Raw genomic sequence first — 6,077 nt, 5'->3', positions numbered from 1 at the left:
GGCCAGCCTGGTCTACACATCTAGTTACAGGACATCTGGGGCTACACCTGGTGGGGGGGCCGGGGGTGGGGGGAGAAGAGAGAAAGAAAGACAGACAGACAGACCTATAAAGCTGGTTGGAAATTTACCAACCATGACTAAGGGTTGCCAGACATTTGTGTATTTTAAGATTCTCATTTTTTACTTAGTATGTATGGGTGGTGTTTTGCCTGCCTGCATATCTGTACAGTACATGTATGCAGTGACATGGAGGTCAGAAGTGGGCATTAGATCCTCTGGAACTGAACAGACATGAGACAATTGTGAGCCACCGTGTGGGGCTGGGAATCAAGAACAATCAGTGCCCTGAACTGCTGAGCCGTCTCTCCAGCCTGCCAGTGGCTCTTGTCTTTCACACTAGATCCCTGAGTCTGCCTTTGACAGTCCCTGTGTCTGGAAAAAGGTCTGACTGGCATGATTTGCTGCTGGTAGGGGTGGAGGATACAGGGATGCTTCTGCTCCTTTAGAGATGCCTTGTATTTTAATAGAAAGTGAGCTTGATGGTGAAGTTCATAAAAAGTAACAGATGGTTACTCTACCAAATGGTCCTGCCAAGATGTGTTACCAGAAGCCCAAAGCAACGAGGCCAGCCCGTCACGGACAGAAACCTCCAAACTTGTCCCTGGAGGCTTCCAAGTGAGGAAAAACTGAGTCTGCAGAATTTGAGTGTGTATGTGTGTGTGTGTGTGTGTGTGTGTACATATACATTGTTTGAGATGGGATCTCACCTTCTAGCCCTGGCCATCTCGGAACTCACTATGTTCTCAAACTCAGAGATCACTTGCCTCTGCCTCCTGAGTGCTGAAATTAAAAGCATGCACCACCTTGCCCTTCAGAATTATTTTTTTCTAAGATGTTGCTGAATTCTTAAAACAGCACCATTGTCCTTGTCCTGTCTACTTGATGAATATGGGCAGAGCAGCTTAGCACTCTGTCCTATCCTGCACACAGCTTCTGCCTTGTGTGAGGCTATTTGACTTCTTATTCCATGAGTTGTTTTCCTGTCCCAGGTAAGAGCAAGTGTGCACACATGCCTATGCACACACATATTTACTTAGCGTTTGAGAACTTGAGAAAGCGTGTTTGATCATATTCACCCTGCCCCAGTTCTTCCCAGACTCATCCCCTCTTCCTACTCTTCCCTACCCAACCTTGCCAACCCCCCCATCAAGGACAATCGGTGCTGCCCCCATATTCTTGGCTGTGTGGCCTTCCGCTGGAGCATGATCTGCTGCTTATCAGGGACTGTGCTCTTAGAGAAAACTGGCCCTCTCTTTCCCAGCTGCTAACAATTGTCACTCGCTCCTCTGCTAGGGGTGGGACTTCACGTCCGACTCCACTCTCTGTGTGGGGATTTGGTCTGATTTGTGTTTGCAGAAGTCTTGTGCAATGCATACATTTTTAACAAATGGATACCAGATTAACAAAAGCAGCAAAATACCAATTGAGGTAACAAATTAGAATGAATTCCACAAAACCTGAGGTCAACATTGATTTTTTTTTTTAGAGCACTTATTATATAACAGGAGACATCCCTGAGGATATGTAAAGCAAGCCTGGTGTGCTTATTGGCATCATCTGTGTTCAATAGTAATACAGAGGATCCTACTCCAGCCGGGGTATGGACACCTTCCTCTTGATTTGTCATTTCTATCTCTTATGTATCTGGGATTCCACTCCTTGCCTTACCAGCCTGTCTCATCTCCCTTTGTTAATGATGCTCTTGCAGCATTGTTGCCCTGGGCTGAGTCAAAATTGAGGCTCTTCTGCCACCCTGTGATACAAGTGGGCTCTCACACCCATCTCCCATCCCAGCAGCAGTATATGAAGGGGATTCCTGGAGCCCATGAGTTGCTGAGATGGAGCCAGCTCTTAGACTATGGGCAAAGTGCCAAAGATACTCAGAATCCTACAGGCAAGAGTCATGCTTCGGGGGTCCCTTTTCATATGTATTGGAACTTTGATAAAAGCAGGTGGCAGTGAACAGTCAATACACAAACCCTTTCAACTGGATGGAAACCAAAACAGGAGACCAGGTTAGTATGGACTATCTCATTTAAATGTTTATAGAGCCCATTGTTCTAGGACATTAGGTGAGAAATAATTTCACAGTATACTCACAGTCCTGCTTCATTCAGCCTCTTGGGTGCTGGAATTTCTAAGCATGAACCACCACAGCTGTCAGGAAGTTTCCTTTGATTCAGATGCTAACCCTGATTTTACGTATGGCAGAGAGTCATTTAGTCAATCAACTGATTTTATCTATTCAAGCATTGTATTGAGCAGGAAAGACAGACTATAGAGCTTGTTTCCTACTGTACACACACACATGCACACAAACACACAAAGCAAAATAGTGAGTGAGAAAATGAAACAAGATGCTGGGTTTGAAAAGAAACTATCATGGATCTGGGTGTGATGACATGTGCCAGTAGTCCCAGATATTCATTAGCTGAGGCAAGAGGAACACAGCTTGAGGCCAGCTTTAGCAATTACTCCATTTTTAAAAGAGGGAGGAGGCCATTGTGGTGTGAAATCAAGCATGGAAATTTTCAATTTCTGCTTAGGGAGGCTGTACTAATTTAGATGACCCAAAGACTCTCAAGAGGGAATAGCAGACGGTAGATGTGTTGAGTCTGGAGTTTGGGGGCATGAAATGGGTACCTGAAATCCAGTAGGATATATTCAAACTGAGATTCCTACTGATGTGTAGATGGAAAGGAAAATCTCATAAAGGGCCAGCAGAAAAAGATGGCGTAAACCCAGTACCTAGGTGGCAGAAAAGTGCTTTGTTAGGATTTAGAAGCAGAGTGCCTGGTAGGCAGAGGCCAGGGTGTACCACAGAGATCACACCATACAATACATCTTACACAAGGGATGTATTGGGGCTGGGGGAGTGAAAGGCCGTCTCAGAGCAGGGACACGAGAGAGGGACAAACAGACAGCAAGAGAGAGTTCTGTGTTAACAGGGACCTAGGATGATGATGGAAGAAGCTGTGGGGGCTGAAAGCAGGCTCGGGGAGAGCCTGGTTTCTAACACACATGCCACAGAAGCCAGGGAAAGGAAGTATTTGACAAAAGTAGGGATCAACGTTGAATGTGCCAAGGAATAAGATGAAGCTGGTGTCAAAAGGAAGCATTTTTGCTGGGCATGGCGGGGCATGCCTTCAATCTAAACTTGGGAGGCAGAGATAGGAGGATCTCTGAGTTCATGGCTATCCTGGTCTACACTGCAAGTTATAGGACAGTCAGGATTATATAGAGATGCCTGTCTCAAAACACTAAAAAAAGGGGGAGCAGGGAATGGGACTTCTTGGTACATAGACCCTTTCTCTAAAAGGAGAGAGAAAGAGAGAGAGAGAGTATCAGCAGATGATAAATGAATCAAAGAAGGAAAGACCCAGCATCCAGTCTGGTCAAAGACCAGGGTTTGTTCTAAAGATAAACAGGTTCAAGACACATTTGCTCTGTGTACAGACCCAGAAGACAGGAGAATGAGGACAGAAAAGCCGCATACCCCAAGTGGAGGTGGTGCCAGCAGAAGGGACAACGCGGTCCTGTCTCTTGGGAGTAACAACAGATTGTAGGGTAGGTACCAACAGACTGTGGTAGTTGAGGAATGAGTTCACTTTCAATTGCTTTTTTTAATACAGCTAAGTTGAAGGCAGGGTCTTAAGTTGAGTGTGGGAAGAAAGAAACACGTTTCCAGATTAAAAATGATGACAGATAATTGCACAGGGACCAGGTCTCTTGAGGCCTCGATAGTACAACCCACAGCCCCTTTCCCACTGCTTGGGAAGAACCAGAGTTGACTTATGAAGGTGTCAGGGAACTATAGGTTCTAAGGTTTTTGTCATTTAGCCCCTGTGACTAAATACAGCCAGTATATACAGCCCTATAAACAAGGCCCACACATACCTTCCTGCCCCGTGCTTTCATTTGTTTGTCTGAGACCTTTACTACCTTTAAGGCACCGGAAAACAGTGTGGGGTGGGGAGGGTGCCACAGCTACTACTGGGCATGGAATTCAGCCTCATACATGCTGAGCACAACTACTGAGTTATACCCCCAGCTGCTCTAGCTCTGATGCCCTGTTCAGTGTTGCAAGATATTTGATCACACTATGAACCCCTAGTCTGTTATTAACTGAAAAAAACTGTTCTAGTTGTGGTGTGCCACGTCACTTAGCACTTACTTTTAATCCCTCTAGCTGGAATACAGACATGTCCTTAGTATACACCTTTTATCCCAAACAATGAAGGTAGAATTAGTTTATAGAAGGAAGCACTCATGTTTGAAAGTGATGTCTACTTGAATGCCAGACAAAGTGACAAATCAGAGAAAGATTTAATAGACTAGGATCTGCCCAACTCTCACTAGAAGACAGAGGAAAGGTAATCTAAGAGAACGGTGTAGGGAGAGGAGAGAGAGCAGTTTTCCTGGGACAGTTATACAGAGACAGGCTGCAAAGAGAGAACAAGCCAGAGAAGGAGCCAGAAGATTAGAACAGATTGTCAGGGCTACTTTGAGACCAGTCAGGAGCTGAGGAGACTGAATCATGCAGCTTGTAGAGGAGTTTGAGCCAGCCAAAGCTCAGAAAGAACTAGAAAGGGTGAGCTTGTTCAGCAATAAGCCTCTGCGCCGGAAAGCATTTTAGGCCGAAGAGTGTACACAGAGTAGAAACTTCCAGGACTAGCCCCGAGTTAGCTATTTAGTTAGAGGATATAAGTCTTAGAGGTGACAACTCAGGCAAATAAAAGTTACCTTTACAGTTCAGGCTGACCCTGAATTTCCTAGGCTCAAGTAAACCTCCAGCCACAGTCTCCCTAGAAGCTGGGACGGACCACAGACACATGCCAATATACCCCAAATAATATCTATTCAGCACCCACTGGATACGAAGCATGCCACATCTTTGCATCGTCACGATCCTATAAGAGAGGTTAAGTGACTTAAGTACTGTTTAGGAGGTGACCTAATGGCATGTACCAGCCCCTTTCTCACACCAGCCTCCATCACCAGCAAGCATGAGTGAGGTTATTTTTTCCAGAGTTGGTTGCCACCTCACTATACACACATGCATGTACACACACACACACACACATACACACACACACATGCAATATAACACATGTACACATACAACACACACATGGTCACATATACACACATATATACTTACACACCTATACACACACCCACATACACCCATACACACTCATACACATACACTTATACATTCAAACACATACACCTATACACACTCACACATATACTTACACACTCATACAAGCTCACACATAAACTCAACACATGCAGAGTCACACATATACACTTACACATACATACACTCATACACACACACACATACTTACACACTCACAGAATATCACACACACACAAATACACCCCACACAAAAACTTGCCTCTGGTCCTTAGATTACCACTATTTCTATGATTTCTTGGATCTGGGAAGATGTGGCAAGACCTGTTTTGAACATCCTCTTCCCTTCAGGCTTCTGAGCCCCCTCACCCCCCAACACACACACACACACATATACATACACACACATACACACACACACACACACAGCTGGGACCCAGGCAGGCAATCCTATATCTTTTTGTTTGTTTGTTTGGTTTGGTTTTTTTGGTTTTTTGGATTTGGTTTTTTTCAAGACAGGGTGTCTCTGTGTAGCCCTGGCTGTCCTGGAACTCACTCTGTAGACCAGGCTGGCCTCGAACTCAGAAATCCACCTGCCTCTGCCTCCCAGAGTGCTGGGATTACAGGTGTGCGCCCCCACTGCCCAGCTGCAGTCCTATATCTTGCCCACACCAAGTATGTTTCCTCCCAGAGTCTACAGGCAAAGTACCGTCTATGACTACCACAGTGTCACGTTGCTGGCTCTCGCTGGCATCCCAGGGACAGAACCCCAACAGTTCGTGCTCTTTGCTCCTCTGGCCCTGCTTCCCGTGCTTGAGCTAATCCTCCTTTGCTGCCTAACTCAGAGCTCCCAGCAAGACTGCCAAGCCCTTCC

Source organism: Apodemus sylvaticus, chromosome 12, assembly GCF_947179515.1.
Source record: "Apodemus sylvaticus chromosome 12, mApoSyl1.1, whole genome shotgun sequence".
Lineage (NCBI taxonomy): Eukaryota > Metazoa > Chordata > Mammalia > Rodentia > Muridae > Apodemus > Apodemus sylvaticus.
Note: the sequence above shows the minus strand (reverse complement) of the source record.